The 22,716-nt window shown below is 42.5% G+C and overlaps 1 protein-coding gene across 7 annotated transcripts in view; it reads right to left on the bottom strand.

Annotated features, from left to right (window-relative positions):
• The window catches only part of ATG7 (autophagy related 7), a 277,334-nt gene that overhangs the window by 41,369 nt on the left and 213,249 nt on the right, over positions 1-22,716 (bottom strand). The window lies entirely within an intron of this gene.

Raw genomic sequence — 22,716 nt, 5'->3', positions numbered from 1 at the left:
AGATGTTTACTCTAGAATCCAGCAACTCCCAGATGTCCATCTCATTCTCAGGTTCTGGTCAAAGTCTGACGTAGCAAAGAAAGAGTACAAAGAGCAATCCGCAATAAGAACGTTTCGTCTCAGGTTTGTCAATACAGTCTTGACCTCGGCATTCAGTATCCTCACAGCACAGTTCTAATCAACTTTCTAGCTTTAGTTCCCTTTTCCTGCTCCTCTCTCAGCAATGTCTTTCTTTGATTACCCCACTGTCAACTCAAGCCATCTACACTAGACCCCAGGGAAACACCATAGTCCCCTCCCTCTCTCCCACCCACCATCCAACCAATCACGACAGCCTGTACATTCTGTCTTCTCAATATCAATTCAATTGTGCACTTCTTTCTAGCCTGCTCTCTCTGACCAGGACCCCTTGAGCCAGCCTGGTCATCCCTAATCCATCCTTCATATGGTGCCCATTTTTCTGAAGTAGGAATCTGATCACACCACCCTGCTAAAAACACTCTGGTTCTCCCCACAGCATGCGGTGTCCTTGTATAGCTGGCAAAGCCTTGCATAACCCAGCCGCTGCCTGTGCCTCAACACAATTGTCCAACCCTCTCCAGCTCCGCTTAGCTACTATGTCACAGATGGTTTCTTTTCTTCTCATCTCTGGGCTCTTCCACATGTCATTTCTGTGGTTTGGAATGTTCTTCCCTCATTTTCTTAGGTTTCTTAGGCATGTCTAAGGTTCTTCCCACCTTAGACATGCTTCTTCCTCTCGAAAACCTCTAGTGAAGCCTCCCAGGGCCAGGCAGTACCCTCCTCTGGCTTCCTCTGGGAACAGAGGAAGAATCTGGACATTCTCCATCTCAGTAGGCCTCTATGTGTCTGCTGATTCCAACTAGACCAGAAATCCCTAAGGACAGGGATCGAGTTTTTTTTTTTTTTTTTAGTTCACTGCCTCAAAAATCCTCTGTGCATTACGTACTCATCCTCCTTTCTCCCCTAACCTCAACCAGTGATCTTACTGTCTCCATAATTTTTTTTTTTGAGATAGAATCTGGCTCTCTCAGACTAGAGTGCAGTCACACAATCTTGACTCACTGTAACCTCCATCTCTGGGTTCAAGCGATTCTCCTGCCTCAGTCTCCCCAGTAGCTGGGGTTACAGGCATGCACACCATGCCCAACTAATTTTTGTCTCCATAATTTTGCCTTTTCTAGAATGTCATACAGTGCGAATTACTCAGTAAGTTGCCTTTTTCAGATTGGCTTCTTTCACTTAGTAATATGTTTGGGTTTTTTTAAGACACTCTAGCCTCTATCACCCAGGCTATGGGTGGTAGCACAATCTTGGCTCACTGAAACCTCTGCCTCCCAGGTTCAAGTGATTCTCCTGCCTCAGCCTCCCAAGTAGCTGCGACTACAGGCACGTGCCACATACCCAGCTAATTTGTGGATTTTTAGTAGAGACGGGGTTTCGCCATGTTGGCCAGGGTGGTGTGGAACTCCTGACCTCAAGTGATCTGCCCGCCTCAGCCTCCCAAACTGCTGCAATTACAAGGATGAGCCACTGCACCTGGCCTCACTTAGTAATATGCATTTCAACTTTCTCCATGTCTTTAATGGCTTGATAGCTCATTTCTTTTTATTATGGAATATTTCATTGCCTGGATGGACCGGTTTATTTCCATTCACCCACTGAAGGACATCTTGGTTGCTTCCAAGTTTTGACAATTATGAATAAAGCTATAACCATCAAGTGCAGGTTTTTGTGTGCACCTATTATCAACTAATTTGGGTAAATCTCAAGAGGTGCAATTGCTGGCTCATATGGCAAGAGCGTGTTTAGTTTTAAGTGCCTGTGCTATTTTGCATTCCCACCAGCAATGAATGAGAGTTTCTGTTGCTCCACATCCTCACCAGCATTCAGTATTGTGTTTTCTTTTTTGGCCATTCTAGTAGGTGTGTAGTGGTATATCATCATTTTACTTATTATTATTATTTTTTTTGAGACAGAGTTTCATTCTTGTCACCCAGGCTGGAGTGCAATGGTGCGATCTCGACTTACTGCAACCTCCGTCTCCCAGGTTCAAGTAATTCTCTTGCCTCAGCCTCCCAAGTAGCTGAGATTACAGGTGACTGCCACCATGCCCAGCTATTTTTTATATTTTTAGTACAGACAGGGTTTCGGCATGTTGGCCAGGCTGGTCTTGAACTCCTGACTTCAGGTGATTCACTTGCCTTGGTCTCCCAAAGTGCTGGGATTACAGGTGTGAGTCTCTGTGTCCAGCCAGTATCTCGTCATTTTAATGGGCAGTTCCCTAATGGCATATGATGTGGAGCATCTGTTCATGTGTTTATTTGCCATCTATATATCTTCTCTGGTGAGTTGGGGATGCATTGTTTTCATCTCAGAGTCCCCAACAATTGGTATAGAGCTGGTGCTTAACAAACATCAGTTTAGGAACTATGTCCTATGTATTTTTTTTTTTAAAAGAACGTGAACTTTTCCCAAAACATATGTCCTCCCCCATGCCTCTACCCTGCCCTTGCACACTTTCTGATATTGAGCACACACTACCCAACCATCAAGGTTATGACTTCCTGTGGCCAGCAGTGTCCCATGCTGGCTTTAAGTCCCACAACACTGTTTTTTCAACTTCTCTTTTGGCCTAGACTATCTTTAGCCTGGGAAGAGAATTCATTGTCTTATCCCCCATTAAACTGTACCTATCTTTGAGGAAAAGGATCCATCTTACTTAAGGGAAATATTTTTAAAATTCACATACGATAAAACTGACGCATGTGTGTATGAGAGAAAGAGTTTAACAGTTCTATGAGGCTTAATGTATACATGTGTCCATGCAACCTACTGCCCCATGCCACCATTTTCAATTCTGTCATTATCCCTGGGACAATGTCTTGTCAGTATACACTTGAAGCTGGGCGCGGTGGCTCACACCTGTAATCCCAGCACTTTGGGAGGCTGAGGCAGGTGGATCACCTGAGGTCAGGAGTCTGAGACTAGCCTGGCCAACACGGCAAAACTGACATTTAAAAAAAAACAACCCATCTACTAAAAATACAAAAATTTGCTGTGTGTGGTGGCACACACTTGTAATCCCAGCTACTCAGGTGGCTGAGGCAGGACAATCACTTGAATGGAGAGGCGGCGGTTGCAGTGAGGGAAGATCACACCACTGCACTCCAGCCTGGGTGACGCAGCAAAACTCCATCTCAAAAACACATACATATACATACACGAGACACAGTGAGTAGGAACGCCGGCACCACCTCTCAGTTACTAAGACATGAATACACTGAAAACTGGCAAAGTATTATTGTGTCCCTTTTTCTGAATTAAAACTAAAATTCAACTTCTATCAGATCCTTTCAGGGACGAAGCATTTTAAAACCTAGACCAGATGCACTTGGCAGTTTCTCCTGCATAGAACATACTTCTCTCTCTTCTCTCCTTGTGGCTAGGAATGTGTTGTGCCGGGGATGGATTAATTCATACCTGCCAAAAGCTCTGAAGTGGAGCTATCTAAATACACTATGCATATCAAGCCACTGTAGACAACAGAAACAAATGCAGCAAGCACTTTCTGAGCTTCAGTCAATTTGACAGCTAGTGGCTTACTCAGCAGAATCACCAAAAAGCTGGCCAACGCCATGCACTGACTATGACTAACACAGTTAGTGCATGGGGTGGCTCAGGGTGGGTAACAAGACTGGGCGGCGTTTCCTGGAACAGGAAGCCACATCTCATGTCTCCCTCTCCCAGTGGGAAATTCACCAGAGTTCCTTCTGCAGAGGAGAATGAGGCCTGAGCACAGGAAACCTCCTACTGATCTGAGAATGGAAGGTCAGATAGGTACCCCAAGAAAATGAATTGCAAATGCCCATCTTCAAAGTTAATTATGCTTTTCTTGCAAATTCTGACATGAGAAGGAAAACAGTTTGCTTAGTAGATGAGAACATGGGCCTAAAAGTCACACTGGCCAGATTCAAATCTTGACTCAACCACTTTCCTTGGGTTTGTCATCCTGGGTCAATTGCTTCATCTTTTTGAGCCTTACTTTCCTTACCTGTAAAACAGGGTGTTAATATTTTCAATGGTACTTATCAGGATGAGATGAAGACAGTCACATGTTGCACTAAACACAGTGCCTGAGCCTGGGCAACATGGTGAGACCTTGTCTCCATGAAAAACCCAAAACCAATTAACTTGGTGTGGTGGCACATGAGTAGCTGGAGTTCTTCTAGCTACTTGGGAGGCTGAGGTGAGAGGACTGCTTGAGCCTGGGAGATTGAGGCTGCACAGTGAGTGACAGCAAGATTCTCCTTCAAAAAAAGATAAAATAAACCCAGTGCCTGGTACACAGTAGATGTTCATAAGACAGCAGCTACAATTTTTATTCTTGCTGTTGTTATGCTTCTACCTTTCATAAAGCACTCCAAGTACTAATATATTACCTCATTTGATTTCAAAGTTAATCAGAAATGGAACATTAATCCAGTGCAATGGTAGAACCGAAGCTGAGAGAGTGGATGTACATCACTGGTGACCTGGTTTTGGGGTCTCCTTGGCCAAGCTGTAGCACCAGGCTCTGGAGCCCTTGACCCAGGGGTAGAACTTGGAGACTGAGAATAGTTTCTTCTGCTTCTAGTACTTGGTTCAGGAAGTGAGAAGGGGCCCGACCCCGACCCTCAGGGCTGGCCGAAGGAAGGGAGGGAAGGGACGTGGAGGACCTCTGGGAGGTAGGCCAGTTGGAAAGTTAAGGAGACTCAAGGCCACTGGGCGGGTGAAGCCACAGACCTTGGAAAATTATCCAGGGGCACCAAGCCTCCAAACGGCATATTGCTGAACAGCATAAACATTTACAATTGAAGCTATGGTTCTACCCCAACCCTGGAGGTCTGACTGCCAAGAACAGTACGGCCAAAAATACTAGGTGAAAAAGAAAGCAGAATCCATTTTTGTTACATGTTGAGAATGTGCTGTTTGCAACATGAAGACCTGGGGAAAGGATGCAAAGAAAGGGCAGTCCTCCAAGGCGAGCCTCTCCCAGCTGACAGCGGGTTTAGTGTGCTGGATGTGGGCAGGGAGTTGCACAAAGAGGGAGGGGGCAGCTTTGGAGATGAGGGGGTCAGGACATCCTCCCTGAAGGCCTGACCAGACAAGACAGCATCTGTATCACTGAGGTGGGAGAGGGGTGGGGAGAAAGAAGACCTCAAATAAGGCCCTTTGGTTCAGTAGCAGTAACTCAGAATTTTTTTTTTTTTTTTAACTTGGGGCAGGGACAAACTTACAAAGACAAGTAAGAGGTAATATCATAAAATATACATTCAAGTATGAATGCAAGGAATTGTTCTGCTTGAGAGTTGGTAGAGATCTATTACAGGACAGGCAGCTGGCTCTGACTGCAGGTGGCCTAATGGTGGGGAAGGTGCTATTCTTGGGCCAAATGAAAGAAAGATGATCCTGAAAGAAGGTGAAGATATACGATTTCAGGCAACTCTGTGTCAGGCACGTACCTTCCTTTTAATTTCTGGACACCAGCTGGCTGGGGGAGGGGCAGAAGATGGGGAGGCAGAATAACGAAAGGCTCTCCCCAGTCTTGGAGGAAAACAGGGTAAGCAAGAGGGAGGAAATAGTTCTGGGTTCAAAGAAATCGACTTAGAAAGCTTCCCTTATAAATATAACCATTGGCAAATCCTACTCTATTTATATCACCCGTCCAAGATCACTATCAGGATCCTGGGCTGAATCACAAGACCCAGTAAATAATCCTCACAAGTATGGAGTGCTGGCTGCCTGATTTATGGGAAGATATTTAAACACCACTGGAGCAACTGAGTCAGGGAAAATTTGAGTGCTGGCACAAAACGGTACACTTACAAGTAGATCTCACTTTACAGAAATAGATAGGTTCCTGAAAAGTTGGCTCTAAAATGAATTCAATTAACGGAATGATATTTTCCTAGTGAATCACATTTTAAAATTAGAGATAGATTGAGGGAGGGGTGGCCAAAGGGAAAAAAATTAAAAAAAAAAAAAAAAAACAACCACACCAAACAACTGTGCTTCTGAGACTAAATAAAAATCACCCTTCATTCAGCAAACTCTAAAACATCACTTATATAAAAGGCCATTATAAATGCTCATAAAATAGAAACAATTTGTCAGCAAACATGTCTATGCTTGTGACATACAAGGAGTTGCACTACGCTTTGTGAAGGCTTATGAAGACCCCAGTGTCTGGCTCTCAGGAGCTCACAATTTGGCACTTAAAAAAAAAAAAAAAAAAGACACTGAAATTCATGTTGCATCAGAAAAAAACATCTCCCTGGATGTAGACAAATGTGCACACATGAGGCCCGCCTGGCCCTTTAAGTGTTATCTGGGCCAGGAACAGCTCTGTGACCTCCTGCCAGCAGCAGCCAACCAAACTGGCCTCTAAGTACTGCTTTTCAAACTCTACGTTTATAAGCTAAAAGCTGTTGGCCATGTGGTACTGTGTCATAGTTGCTTATTTAACTGACTTGGAAAGCAAAAAAAAAAAAAAAAACCCATGACCTGGGTGTTTTAATAAAATAAGAAGAGTTAAGGTACTTAAAGCTTTCTGAAAAGTTAAAGGCCTGCATAACCCAAGGAGGTTGTTATTTTAAACTTTAAAAGGCATTTGCTCAAGGGATCTGTTTGTTTGGAAAAAGTTTGTCTCTTTCTACTTATGCTCTCTTGCACATAGAATATTGGTCATTGGTAACAGGAGCAGAGACCTAATTTGTTATTAGTTTCATAAGCGCCGATCACATCGTACTGAGTTTGCTTTAAGCAAGAGACAAACACACTTCAGACACTTGTGAAAGTGTTGGCTCTATGTTAATAATCTAATGTTATCAGCAACTGGAGGCATAGGCACAGAACTGAGGATTATTAGTTCAAAATAGACTATTTAGGGCCATGCATGGTAACTGACATCTGTAATCCCTGCACTTAGAGAAACCAAGATAGGAGGATCACTTGAGCTGACAAGTTGGAGACCATCTTGAGCAAGATGGTGAGATCATGTCTCTATTACCAAAAAAAAAAAAAATCTATATATCTATATCTATATATATTAGCAGGCATGGTGGTACACCAGGTATTTGGGAGGCTGAAGGAGGAGGATCGCCTGAGCCCAGGAATTCGTGGCAGGCAGCGAGCTATGATCAGTCCACTGCATTCCAGCCCGGGCCACAGAGCAAGACTCTGTCTCTTATTTAAAAAAAAAAAAAAAGGCTATATCCCTTAGACCAAGCTTGTCTAATGCATGCGGCCCAGCATGGCTTTGAATGCAGCCCAACACAAATTTGTAAACTTTCTTAAAACAGTATGAGATTTTTTTTCAATTTTTTTTTTTTTTTAGCTCATTAGCCATTGTTAGTGTTAGCGTATTTTATGTGTGGCCCAAGACAATTCTTCTTTTTCTTCTAACGTGGCTCAGGGAAGCCAAAGACTGGACACCCCCACAGTAGACACTGTATGCCTCACCAACTGGCACCACCATAGAGGCCCGTCCACAGCTAATAAGAGTGAAATGCTTCCTGTTGACATCTGTAGACCTGAAGGTGTACAAATGTCAGAGAGCAAACAGCACACGTTTGAAAAAAACATTTTTTGTTTTAATTTCATAGAGATTAGCCAAGGCTAAGCTGTGGTAGAGGCTGCTGTTTATCCTAAGAGCCATTCTTCCCTTCTTCCTTTCACGGACAGAACTCTCCCAGGTTTTTTTTTTAAACCAGCAAGGTACAGGGCTGCCCAGCTAGAGACAATGTTTCCCAGCATGCCTCACACTCCCTGTGACTAAATGTTGGCCAGAGATGGGACGTGAGCAACTGCCAGGTCCAGTCTTTTAAGCAGGAAATACTTGCCTGCTCACATCTAGAGTGTGGACTTAAAATTGCTGGGCTAGCTTTGATAATTCCCAGCAGGGCTTCTTAACCCTGGGGTCCTCAGACCCTCAAGGAGTCCACGAATAGAATTCAGTGGTCTTTAAATTTGGATGGAAAAAAAAAAATACCTGTAACTTTATTTTCACCAGTTTCTATCTGAAATTTAGCATTTCCTTCAGTTATAATGGAGTGAACAAACCACAGCATTAGCAGTATCTGTCAGTCTGTCAATAACAGAAATTACAGAGATTTTCATATCACATTATACTTACGGATTGTCTTGAAATATCACAAATACTCATCACTAATTTGAAATTACAATAGCCTTTAGAATTGACACTAGATCATTATTTAATGTATTAATAAAGCACATATTATTATATCACAAGTTTTGGGTTTTTCAATACTTTGATAACTGTATTTCAACATAATTTCCCTTTTAACGCTGTTTTATTTTACACATTTTAAACAAAGTTTTATTTATATATGTATTTATTTTTTTGAGATGGAGTCTGGCTCTGTCTCTTAGGCTGGAGTGCAGTGGTGTGATCTCAGCTTACTACAACCTCCACCTCCTGGGGTCAAGTGATTTTCCTGCCTCAGCCTCCTAGGACTACAGGTGTGCACCACCTCATCTGGCTAATTTTATATTTTTAGTAGAGGTGGGGTTTCACCATGTTGGGCCAGGCTGTTCTCAAACTCCTGACCTCAAGTGATCCACCTGTCTCAGTTTCCCAAAGTGCTGGGATTACAGGCATGAACCACTGTGCCCGGCCTGATTTTACACATTTAAAAGCATTATTCTGGCCAGGCACAGTGGCTCATACCTGTAAATCCCACCACTTTGGGAGGCTGAGGCAGGCAGATCACAAGGTCAAGGATCGAGACCATCCTGGCCAACACAGTGAAACCCCATCTCTACTAAAAATACAAAAATTAGCTGGGCATAGTGGCGCACACCTGTAGTTCCAGCTACTCGAGAGGCTGAGGTAGGAGAATCGCCTGAACCCAGGAGGTGGAGGCTGCAGTGAGCCGAGATCGAGCTACTGCACTCCAGCCTGGCAACAGAGGGACACTGTCTCAAAAAAGAAAGAAAAGCATTACTCTGTAAAGTGTTCCCTAGGCTTTGTCACTCTGCTGAAGGGATCCATGGCACACACAAAAAGAAGCTATGAATCCTTACCTAGGGAATGGCAGAGCAATAATATTTACGGAACTCAGGCCCATGGATGACCTTGTAGAGCATAGTGCCCATCAAGTTCTAGAGCACTCCTCTAGACCAGGGCTGCCCAAAGGAACTTTCTGTGATGATGGAAGCACTTGTTTTTTGTTTTCAGACAGAGTCTTGCTCTGTCACTCAGGCTGGAGTGCAGTGGCACAATCTCGTTCACCACAACCTCTGCCTCCTGGGTTCAAGTGATTCTCCTGCCTCAGCCTCCTGAGTAGCTGGGATTACAGGCACCTGCCACCACACTGAACTAATTTTTTGTATTTTTTTCTTTTTTAGTAGAGATGGGGTTTCACTATATTGACTAGGGTGGTCTCGAAATCCTGACCTCAAGTAACCTGCCCGCCTCGGCCTCCCAAAGTGCTGGGATTATAGGCGGGAGCACATAGGGTGACCTCACCTAGCCAATGATGAAAAGATTTTATCTGTGCTGTCCAATGCAGTAGCCTCTAGCCAAGAGGCTACTAAGCACTTGAAATGCAGCCAGTGCAACTGAGGAAGTTAGCTTTTTATTTTGCTCAAATTATATTTAAATAGCCAAGTGTGCTTAGTGGCCACCACACTGGATGGTGCAGCTCTAGACTGTTACATGGAGAAACAAATTTCTATCATGTTTGAACTATGGTATTTCAGGGTCTCTGTTATAGTACCCTAGCCTACACCTTAACTAATACACAAACCTACCTGAAATCAATAATAATAAATATACTAGGGAAAGAAGGAACATTTATAGAGAGACCCACTCAAAAAATACACAAACTCACTAACTGAAAGCAAGATTTGTACAGAAATGTTCTATTTACAAAGCATTCCCATATATTAATACATGATTTTACGTGATACTCATAATGCTCCTGTGATTATGATTGCTTCAATCTTGCTCTCAAAGAGGCTTGGTGACTTTGCTAATCATGAAGATGGTGGAGCCAGGAGTCAATTCCAGATGTTACCACTGCACCGTGTGCCTTTCAGCTCTCTGGATGCCTCCAGACAGTCAGAAGTGATAAGACTGCAAAAGACCTATGGCGAACATTGACTAGCACTGAGCCACCGAGCCTGGCCAGACTTCCATCCATCTGCCTCCAGGACACACAAACGTCTGCCAAATCATTTTTTTGGCCCTAGGGTTTAGGAACCTGCAGACACCTGAATTTCCCTAATTCTTGGCAAGGTTCCTGTTTCCTGTGGTGTCACTGACTTACAAGGACTCTTGAGGGCTAACAATGTAGAAGACTGTTTTGAGGTCCAAGGTAAGGACTTTAAAGGACACTGCTTTTTCAGCAAATTTTACGGCCAGGATCATTTCAGCGACTTCTCCTTTTCCTCTCTTTGAGATCAATTCAAAGAATAATGTTATGTTAAAACAATAACCAAAGAAAGTAATAGGTTATAATTTTATCAGTAACAAAAGGTCCATGTCTTAAATTCTAAACAACACAGACACCAAAGGGAGAAAAGCCCATACCTAAGTGTGACTACATCCTACATCCTAAGCTTCCTTAGAGCCAGGCTACACCTGGCTTACTGCTAGTCTTGCTCTTCTCTACCTGCGTGCACACCCCTCCATTCCCTAGGCCTATAGAACTCCTCCTCATCCTTTGAAAACCCAGTCTGCCCATTCTCAAAACACTTCGTTCTTTTTTAAATGTTTTCATTTGAGTAAAATTACATATGAACACAGTTTAAAGAACCAAGTAATTCCAAAGCTTGTTATGACAATCAGCAGGCTCCCAGCTTTCATACTATACTCGGTAGAGACTTACCTGATACTTTTAGTTATCTCTGTATGTTAAAATGTGCTCATATTGTTACCTCTTCAGTTCTCGATCTTGTCAGGTTTAGGCCTTATCTGTGATTCCAATTTTGCTTGGTAAATGAGGATTTGGCTCTTTCACTGCTGTGAGACGCCTTACCCCCATCAGGGCAAACTCTTGTCTCCCTGTCTTCCACCATTTCAACATAATTATACTATAATTTTGGTTAGCTCTACATCCAGTGTAGACATTTTGACTGTTTAATTGCTATATCTAGGTGAGCCATGTAATATACTAGGATTACTTATTCTTTCTTGTACAACATTGTTTTCCCTTGAGTTAACAATTGTCTTTTCTGTTGCTGTTTTACTTTGCCTCTATGTACTTATCAATAATTTAATCACGAACTCTTTGCCAACTGTCTAAACCTCCTAAATATATGTTCAGACACATTAGGTATTCAAGCAATTTCATCTCTTCACACAATCTGTCCTGAAGCTTCTGGCCTGATCCAGTCTGTTCTAGTTGTCCTCAGTGCTTCAGGTCCAGCTGCTACACCAGGCTTCCCTTCACTACTGGTTTGAGGATGCTTTTGAATCTCTCCTTTTGAGATCTCCCATTTCCTATATTCCACATCTTTCCCTTTCTTGGTTACTCTTGTTTTTCTGGAGTTATCCTCCAGTGGTTTGGATAGGGTGACTAGGAGGCAAATGTTTTGTACAAATATCTGATCTTGTGTATCTGAAAATTCTACTGTCATTCTCAATGACTGGTTGGCTTGACACAGACTTGTAGATTAATTTCCCTTTATTGTTTGAAAGCACTGTTGCATTGATTTCCAGTTTCCAGTGTAGTTATTCAGAAATCCAAAAACAACTCTGAGTTGTGATTCTTTGCATGTAATCTGTTTTTTTCCCTCTCTAGACTGTCTTTTGTTCCCACTCTTTCAAAATTCACTATGATGAACCTTAGTATTCATCTATTTTCATCCACTATTCTGGGAAGTTGGTAAACTCTCCCAATGGAGACATTTGTTTCTCTCAACTGTGGGTAACTGTCTTTAATTTCTTCCTTATTTTTTCTGGTCTGTTTTCTATGTTTCCCTTTCCACAAACTCTATTACTTGGATATTGCTCCTGGTCTGATCCATCTTTTCATCTTTTCTCCCTTGTTTTCTATTTGTTTGTCTTTTTTTGCTTAGTTTCTGGAAGATATTCCAAATTTCACTGCCCAATCCTTCTAGTGAATTTTAAACTTATTATGTTTTTAATTTCTAAGAGTATTTTTAATCATTTGAATATCCTTTTTTATAGCATTTTGTTCTTGCTTCATGAATGTAGTATCTCTTTCACTGAGGGATAAGATACATGTATATATTATATGTTCTTATTGAGAACATAAATGATAGTGGAATTTTTTGGAACATATAAAATTTTTATCTCCTTGCCCTGTCTTTTTTTCTTCAAATTTAGTCTAGTCTCTTTAGAGTTGGATAACTGGTAATACTTGGTTTCTGCTCCTACTTAAGGAGAAGGTACTCAAAAGCTATCTGAAGTCTATTATGGCCTTTAGTATAGGGTCATCTGGCTGACTGTCATTCAGAGAGCCCCCAACAACTGCTCTTTTGAGTTGCTCAGAGGCTCTGGAGAAGGATCGCCCACTCTCCTGCCTGACCACCTGTGTTGTTCGATCCTAGTATGGGGAGAAGCTCGGATGCCCCTGTATTTGGTATGTAAACATTCATTTAATCCCATGTTTTCAGTGGCATGCACACTACTTTCAACTCTGGCTGGTATGTCCTAATCCACAAAGCCTGTTTTACCCTTACCAGAAAGTCAACTTTCAGTTTCCAAAATGGAATAAGAGAGGGCAAGTGTCTGTTCTGTTGTGCAAAAGCTAAGATGGGGACCTGGAGATCTAATTGCTTCTTAAAAAGTTCAACCAACCCTCCTATTTAAGCTCCCTATTTTCCACTTTCAGATGCATCTATGGTCCCAACTCCAAGTCTTTAGAAGGCTCTGTGGGAAATACTGGCTTTCTCCAATGGTCAGCTTAGTATTTAATTTTCTTGTCCATCCTTTCTCAGGCTCCAAAATTTTTGCTGCTGCTGTTTGTACTCTTATTCTCTCATCCTGAAGACTTTTGCATATATCACATAAATGACTTATGTTACTGTTATTTTACATGACAGAAAACATACATATGGAAACATATGTGTGTATATATGTTTACTATCATTTTAGGAAGCTTCAGAAGGGATCAAAAGTAAATCCAGGCCAAGCGCAGTGGCTCACACCTATAATCCCAGCACTTTGGGAAGTCAAAGCCGGTGGATCAGCTGAGGTCAGGAGTTCGAGACTGGCCTGGCCAACATGGTGAAATCCTGTCTCTACTAAAAATACAAAAATTAGCCAGGTGTGGTAGTGCACACCTGTAATTCCAGCTACTCAGGAGGCTGAGGCAGGAGAATTGTTTGAACCTCGGAGGTGGAGGTTGCAGTGAGCCAAGATCATACCACTGCACTCCAGAAAGAGACTCCATCTCAAAAAAAAAAGTATATTGCAGATATGATGATATTTAACCTCAGAATACATCAGCATATATTCCTTGAGAAAAAAGGGAATTTTTTATACAACCATAATACATAATTTCCTATGTAACCATAACATCATACCTATGAAAATCAATATAAATAGAATATCATTATCTATTAATAATATGGAGTCCATCCTCAATTTCCTCAACTGTCTCAAAAATGACCTTTACTTTCTAAACATAACACTATAGATTTTTCTGTACCACTCAAAAATACCACTGAAATAGAAACTTCTCAATTCTTCTGACAAATAACAACAACAGCTAGTATCTACTAAGTGCTCATTATATTTCAGGCACTTTTCCAAACTTTTCTTTCTGATACCTCTGGGTTAATTTTCTTATTCCTCTTATAACTCCATAAGTGTGATACATAATTTCTATTATTTTCTTTTGAGATACCGTACCCAGCCATATTTTAGATTTTCAAGGGAAGCAACATGATACCAACATCTGTCAGGCACTGCACAAACCACTAGACCAAGGTGGGACACAGTTTCAGCATTAGTTGAATCTGCATTCCTTCTGATGATCTCTTATCTTCAGAAAACTGGGTTTTTGGCAGTCGTTTCATAAGAGCAAGTATTGTGTGAAAACCCATGTAGAACAGGAAAGGAATGTGGCAATGTCTCATCTGATTTCAAGGTTTTGGAAGCTGTGTAGTGCCCAACAGGTGCACATAGCCCATTAGTAAATAACTGGTTATTTCAGAATAAAATGATTATATTTTTTTTCAATTTATGTGGAGTTTTTCAAATGGCTACTAAATTGTTAGGACATAATTACCTATGAAATTGTTTGGTCCCAACTGCTTAATAAATGGAATTGCTACGGACTTATTATTTAGGGCTCTGTGGAGTAATTTCTGAGACTCCAGGAGTACCAGGGACCAAGAAGGTTTGAGAACTTGCTCTGCAGGAGCTCACAGCTGAGCTCAGAGACCAGAAGTCATGGCAGTGATCAATGAGGATGTGAACAGTTAGGCTCATATACTCTCCTAGGATCAGCAGCCATTTCAGGAGTTCAGAGAGGAGGAACACAATTGGCCTGGAGCCCAGCCTAGGACAGAGTCAAACAAGTGGGATGGGCCTGGCCCCTGTGTGGTATGAAGGACTGACCCACAGAAAGGAGAAAGAGCACTTAGAAGAGCTAAGAGGAAAAGAGGATTGGGAATCAACACAGCCTCTTCTGGAGATAGTGAGGACACTGCTGAGGATACTGGTCTGGCCAGCAGGTCTTGGAGGACCAGCTGAGGAGTCTGAAGCTTTAATCTGGTAGCAGTGGGGAGGGGGTTGGTCACAGGAGTGACACGGCCAAAACCAATGTTTTTGGAAGATTAATCCTATTGAAGGTGGTGGATGGATGAGATGGTAGAGGCAGGTGACCCATATAGCATGTGAAGGAAATTATAGCACCTGGAAAAGCCATTCACCAACACAGCAAAAGCCTATGACAACACAGAGTAGCTGCCTGACCCCTTCTCCAGCAGCAGTGCCATATAGCGGTCTGCACTGCAAAGCTGCCAAAAGTATCATCCCAGATAACAGAAATTGTGTTCCTTGATTGTGTTGAGAAAACTGCTGTTTTGGAATTCTCTCTAATAGGGGCACACTGGAATCAATTTTTTGGAAATTCTGCTTAGAGACTAAAGCCTCGATTCTAGGGAAAGATGTATGTATAGCACATATGTGTATATTTTTATGTATGTATATATATATATGGGTTTCATGGAATAGGAGGAAGAATACTGGATTGACAGTCAGGAGACATGGGGTTGAATTCTAATTTGACCACCAAAGAGGATCCTAGGCCTCAATCTCACTCTTAAACTGAGGACTCAATGACTTGCAATGCAAAGAAATATTAACTCTCCAAAGAAGGTTCACATCTATCCAATGAGTCAGGCCCAGTCTTTACTGTGCAATTATAAGGAGAACCAAAATTGCGGCTTTAATATTTCATTTCAATTTTCATGAACCATTTATGTCAACAAAAGGCTCTGTATTATTAAAATATCATAATCTGGGCTCCTGTAAACTATTATTATTATAATAGCAGTGAATGTATACAGCAGATGGGAATATTGGCAGAGATGTGGGAAACTAATACCAGCCTTATGTACCAAAGTTGCCCTTTGACGACAGCTCACAGACAACATTTAAAATGAAAATTAAGCAACTGATCTGCTTTGTATCTCGAGGGAATAAACAAGCACTGTAGGAGCTGCATTAAGATAGAATAAGAATATCCAACTGAGAGAGGGTAAAGACTATAAAAAATCAGGGGAAACTGGGGGAAATAATACTTTTTTTTTTTTTGGCAAAGTCTCGCTGTGTCACCCAGGCTGGAGTGCAATGGTGTGATCTTGGCTCACTGCAACCTCTACCACCAAGGTTCAAGCAATTCTCCCGCCTCAGCCTCCTGAGTAGCTGGTATTACAGGCACCTGCCACCACGCCTGGCTAATTTTTTAATTTTTATTTTTAGTACAGATGGGTTTTCCCTATGTTGGCCAGGCTGGTCTCAAACTCTTGACCTCAAGTGATCCACGCACTTCGGCCTCCCAAAGCACTGGTATTACAGGCATGAGCCACTGTGCCTGGCCAGATTAACATATTTTTAACTTGAAATAATTACAAACACGAGAAATACACAATAAAGGTTTTATCAGAAATGACATTAGGGGCCAGGCGCGGTGGCTACCGCCTGTAATCCCAACACTATGGGAGGCTGAGGCAAGTGGATCACTTGAGTTCAGAAGTTTGAGACCAGACTGGCCAATGTGGTGAAACCACTATCTCTACTAAAATACAAAACTTAGCTGGGTGTGGCATGCACCTGTAATCCCAGCTACTCGGGAAGCTGAGGCAGGAGAATCGCCTGAACTTGGGAAGTGGAGGTTGCAGCGAGCCAAGATTGAGCCACTGTACTCCAGCTTGAGTGACAGAGCAAGACTCCATCTCAAAAAAAAAAAAAAAAGATAAAAAATAAAAAGTAATAAAAAGAAATGACATAAGGGAAGGCCTATGGATTTTTGTTTTAGATCCAAGTACTAACAGCTTTTTTTTTCCAGCTTCAGAAACTATGATAATACATCCCACAGAATCAGCCCTTAAAACGCTCTCAATTTTTACTCAAACAGGGTACAAGATCAAATGAGACAGTATTTGGGACCCTCTACTGTGATAGGATTATTAAATGTCAGGGTTTCATGAAGAGTCATGCAGGCATTCTCTGGTTTCTTTAAACAGCCTTTGGCTATTGTAATCTCTTTAACAGTCCCTAATGCACTGGTCCCTCAAGGACACAATGTCCCAGCCTCAGCAGCCCTCAGAGAAGAGCAGTTTGGTATTATAGCTTGTGCTATGATAGGTAGGATGGGGTTGTTTTAAGAGTAGGGGAGGAGGGAGAGTGGAAAGGAAGGGAGGGAGGGAAAGCATTCTCTTATCCTTGGGAAACTTGCGGGATCACTTCCCTCAATGAGTTTATGCAAGCAATCTCCACCTCCCACTGCTCCTTACAGGTCAGCGAACCCATTCAGAGATTAGGAAGTGACCCAAAAGCACCGGTGTGAGGAGAGGCTGTGCAGCAGTGGAAACGCCTGGAGAGAATGCTGCATCCTGTTTAACTTGGCCTTCCCAATGCCAAACCCTTTCTTTGTGGATGTTTTCTTTAGTTAGTCAAAGAGCGATAATGTCCTCCTTCCAATGGCCTTTCCTCTCATGGAACAGACTATTCTCTGTACTTGTGAACCCACTCTCACTGTGGGTTAAGTGTAACCTCTCCTGCTTTAACCTCCTCACCTGTGATGCACGGAGCATACCCAAATTTACTTACGTCATAGGGCTACTGTGTGGAAAGTGCCTGGAAGTGCAAGTGTGATGTGCTTGTGAAAATGACACAATATAGTATAAGTCCTTATAGTGCACATGAACTGAGTTAGCATCCATTGTATATATTTTGCCTTTTGCTGTTGCCCATTCCATAAGAGAAAATAAAGGGAGCATGTGGGAAGTTAAATAAAACTTGAAAATGTGTGCTAGTGGCTAAAACTAAACTAGAGTTCTCTAGAGCCACATTTATGAAACATGGCAAAATAGAAACTTGGTGATATCCATGACTGTTAGAATGATGGCCACCAGCCATAACTGACTGACAGCTTCGGACGGTTTTAAAAACAGCATTAGGAGAAACATGGAACCTCAAATATGGCCACAGGTGGGTGATGAAGCCTAATTCCTCATCTCCCAAACAGGTGCCTTCCTCCAGTCTTTAGGAAACTGCCTGCAGCCCTTGTGTAGCACAACTATTGAGTAGCATGGTCTGGGCACCCTCTTTCTCTATCAACCAGTACAGCAGTGGTGGCATTACAAGGTTCTGGCATCTGGGAGTCTCTGCCAGCCTGTCTCCTCGTATGAGACCACTTGAGAGCAAGGGTGTCCATGGATTTCAGTGCCTCATCTCTCCTTAGGGTGAGACACTTTATCCCCTACCCAGTAAACAGCTTTAGCAGTACAGTACTAGCTGTAGCAGGAAGTCCCAATCTCCATTTCCTACTTTCCAGCCTTTATTCATCATTCATCTCGTGCTCCTTAATTCTGTCCACACTTCAATGTCCCTGACAATCCCTGCCTCCTCCCCTGGGCAGGCTAAGCCATGTACTCACCTGAGCCTGCCCTGTGTGCTTCGATTATGTAAGCACATAAGCAGTCAGACTGTCGGGTTTGGAGAAGGCCTTAGAGACCATCTGTTCAAGTCTTTTTTTTTTTTTTTTTTTTTTGAGATGAAATCTTGCTCTATTACCCAGGCTGAAGTTCAGTGGCACGATCTTGGCTCACTGCAACCTCTGACTCCAGGGTGCAAGAGATTCTCCTGCCTCAGCCTCCTGAGTAACTGGGATTACAGGTGCGCACCACCACTCCCAGATAATTTTTGTATTTTTAGTAAAGACACTCAGGCTGGTCTCAAACTCCTGACCTCATGATATATCCACCTTGGCCTCCAAAAGTGCTGGGATTACAGGCGTGAGCAACTGTGCCCAGCCTGTTCAAGCCTTTACAGATTACATGAGTCCCCTCCTCAACATCTCTGACAAATGGCTGCCAAAGCCCTATGATTAGTATCTGACAAAGCCTCCAGAAATGTGAGTCCTCCACATCTGCATTTCGTCAAGAGGTAACCAATTCTGCTCTGCTCAACAGCTTAAAGTGATGAAAAAAGGACTTTGACGAATGGAACCAAAAACTATTTCCTATAACTTCTTCGTAATCCTAGCTTTGCCTTCTAGGGCACTTGGCTCACATACAGAACAGCCCTTTGAAACTGGCCCAATTGTCCCATAGAACCAATGTTTATGATTTCTTTTGAATTAATATAGAAATGGACTCTCCCAGTTTTCAAACACGTTTGTCTTATCTGAGTTCCTGTCTCAGAAAACCAACCATCAGGCCTCCCAGGTGGTATCAAGGAACTGATAACTGCAGCTGGACAATGAGACACCAGACTCCTCACCCATCATGGTTGCCTAAGTGACCACCTGCTTCCTGTTGACCAACTCCTCTTCCTCACCCCTTCCTAATCCTGTTTTCCTGCATGAAGTTTCATTTCTTCCCTGCTTTATAAACCCCTGATTTTAGTCAGGGTGATGGATCTGAGACCGATCTCCCATATTGTAGGCTGCACTGCCTGATTAAAGCCGTCTTCCCTGGCAAGAGTCATTGTCTCAGTGATTGGTTTTCTGTGTGGTGAGCAGTAGGACCTAGACTGAATACCTGGCATTTTGGTAACACATTCTTTTGTTTGAAGATGGGATATGTGTGTCCTTTTTGGTTTTCTCTTTCACCTAACTACTCATTTTTATATTTGAGAATGCTTCTCATAACATAGTTTCCAATCATAGTAGTTCTCAATATCCCTCAGCATTTTTAAGTGTAGTAAGTCAATCCTCAATGCATGGGTTCTGGCCATTCTACTTTTAGAAGTGTAACTTAGTACCCAATCTCATTGTGATGCTCTATTAAGATTGTGTTTGCAAGCACTGAAAACCTCTTCTTCACAGGACTACTTAGTCATGTTTCCCCCAGGCTGTATTCATGGAAACCTTTTTTTTTTTTTAATCTAAGTATTTACCTACCTTTGTGCCTGCCATGTTTTACCTGGTTAGGCTTAGCCTCTTGTCTGTCCTGATCTCTCTGGATCCTGATTTTACTACTTTTCCTGGTTTAGCATCGCCATTGAGAGAGGCAGGAGGCAGACAAACTCTAGGCCGACAGGGGCAGGTCCCTGGTGGTAACCCTGCCTTCAAGTCAAAAGTAGCCTGAAACCCTTGACCCAGGGTAAGAACTTCTCCTGTTGGCCTGCTCTCTCCTGATTCATTCTTTTTGAATACTGTCTTTTTACCAATTGAATGTTGCCTTTTGCAAAACTATGGCCCACCCTGCCCCCATCCTGTGCCTACAAAGACCCCAGGTTCAGCTGGTAGAGAGGAGAAGCAGCTGGATGTTGGGGAGAGGCAACTTGCCTTCAGAGATGATGAATGGATGGCAGAGAGGGGCAACTTGAATTTGGAGAAGAAGGGCAGAGAGACAACTTGACTTCAGGGGAGAGTGACCTGTCCCATCCCCTTTCTAGCTCCCCTCTCCACCGAGCGCCACTCTCATTGCTCAATAAAATTCTCTGCATTCACCATAACTTTAATTTGTCTACAGTAACTTATTCTTCTTAGGCACGGCACAAGAATGTGGGACCCACCAAATGCGGGTACCCAAAAAGGCTGTCAAACTGGCCCTTTGCCCTTGCTGGTGGAGGGCATCTGTCCCATGTAACAAGGCAAAGAGCCCACTGAGCTGATAATACACTGTCATCTGTGGACAGCTGAGCTAAGAGAGTGCTGTAACACATGCTCTGGGGCCTTGGGGTCACAGGCACCCCCACCTGGACACTGTTGCAGGGCCTGCACAAAGTTTGCTCCTTCTGGCACCAAAGTGGCAAGCCAGCTCCCACACTTGCTCGCCTACGTGCTCCCTCTCGCAAGGGGTGGAGTGCGATGGGCCTGAGGAAACAGTTTGCACCTGCCAGTGCCAAAGTGGCCGCTGGTTCCTGCACTTGCTCGCCTATGAAGTGAGTTGGCCCGAGTAAATGGAGTTTGCTCTTGCTGGCGTCTGAAGCACCAGCTGGTTCCTGAACTCATTCACTCACATGTTCCTTCCTGCGAGGGGCTGAGCACAGCAGACTCAACTGAGTAAATGGGGAACCCCGTTGTGAGTCCCACAATATGCAGGATCACCATGAATCTGCCAGATGTGCCAATTTTGTCCTAAATTATGGATTAAAATGCTGAACAAGACAGCTTTGAAGACTTAACCCTTTTGGGTTTTTTGTCCTTTTTTTTTTTTGAGATGGAGTCTCGCTTTGTCACCCAGGCCAGAGTGCAGTAGCATGATCTTGGCTCACTGCAACCTCTGCCTCCTGGGTTGAAGTGATTCTCCTGCCTCAGTCTCCTGAAGAGCTGGGATTACAGGCATGCACCACCACACTTGGCTAATTTTTGTATTTTTGGTAGAGACGCAGTTTTACTGTATTGGTCAGGCTGGTCTTGAATTCTTGGCCTGAAGTAATCCACCTGCCTTGGCCTCTTAAATTGCTGGGATTGCAAGTATAAGCCACTGTGGCTGGCCTGAAGACGTAACCATTTTGGCATATCACCTTCATCTCAGGCTGCAACCTATGCCTTGTGCAATACTACCTATATAATAAATGCCCATACATAATTGTCAAATTATACCAAATTCTACCCCATATCAAAGAATGCTATATTTTCAGGGTAATGATGGAATTTATGCCAATATTTTCTTGCTAGGTCCATTTTCTCTCTCTCCCCCCCTCTTTCTTACCCTCAGAATGCTGGGAACACAATGTAGCTACAAAGCCCAAGGAATAAACACTGTGCCAATAATATGTTCTTTAAATTCTACTGTAGAGTCCATTCTGATCGGGTGCAGAGTCAGCATTTAGAAAACTCACTGCATTAAAGCAGATAACATCTGTGAGTCCTCCAATTTCCTATTTGGCTCCAATGTCAACACAATAATAGTGTCTTGGATTTTTACTGTAGGATAAACAGATTAAGCTCCACTTCTATACATAAGGATTTGAAATACGGCAGAACAAGCCAAAATGGGGGCTTCTGTGTACCTCCTGTAAAATAACCTGCTCAACACATTCCTTGTTAGTGACAATTCAACATGCTTGACATTCACACATCGGAAGGGTACTGCAGTGGTTACTCCTCTTCAAATGTATTCCCTACCCCCAAGAAAATGCAAACATAATCAAGGGAAAGATAATCCTACTTTGAAAGAAAAATGAAAGCAAGATCTGTGCATTTTGGGAGCTCAGTCGGTATCTGACAATTCTAAGAACCACCATCTGATTCTTTTTTTTTTTAAAGAAAGAAAGAAAAAGAATAAAGAAGAGGAGGAAAAAGGAAGAGAAAGAGAGAGAGAGAATGGGAGTATTGCTTTCTTGCCCAGGCTAGAATGCAGTTTAGTAATGGGTATTGAAAACCTCTTTTATACCAATAATTATACTTGATGTAAACAGGAAGGAATAAGGGAAGAAAATAACAAACGAGCAGCCAACCAATATTTCATTTAAACCTATGAAATGCTATGCGATTACTGAGGAGTGATTTACTTCCAATTATGTAGTCACTTATGGAATAGGTGTGAGGTGGTAATGTATGTTTTATGTATTTGAAGTGGAGAGTTCTATAAATGTTTATTAAGTTTACTTGTTTCGGGTCTGAGTTCAAGTCCTGGATGTCCTTGTTAATTTTCTGTCTCGTTGATCTATAAAATCATTAGCTCTTCTTGTTACATTGATCCTTTTGACATCATGTAATGTCCTTCTTTGCCTCTTTTGATCTTTGTTATTTTAAAGTCTACTTTATCAGAGGCGAGAATTGCATCTCCTGCTTTTTATTTATTTGTTTATTTTTACTCTCTGATTGGTTGATAAATCTTCCTCCTTCTCTTTGTTTTGAGTCTTTGTGTATCGTTGCATGTGAGATGGGTCTGGATGCAGCATACCGATGGGTTTTGGCTTTTTATCCGATTAGAATATATGTAACTTTAATACTGGCATTTGATGCTAGCTGGCTGTTTTGCCCATTAGTTAGTGTAAATTTTTTGTTGTGTTAATGTTCTTTTCTTTTTGAT

The sequence above is a fragment of the Aotus nancymaae genome, unplaced genomic scaffold (genome assembly GCF_030222135.1).
Source record: "Aotus nancymaae isolate 86718 unplaced genomic scaffold, 86718_ANA_hifiasm-v0.15.2.pri h1tg000046l, whole genome shotgun sequence".
In the NCBI taxonomy this organism is placed as follows: domain Eukaryota; kingdom Metazoa; phylum Chordata; class Mammalia; order Primates; family Aotidae; genus Aotus; species Aotus nancymaae.
The sequence above is the reverse complement of the archived record's forward strand: the minus strand, read 5'-3'. Positions and strand labels throughout refer to the sequence as shown.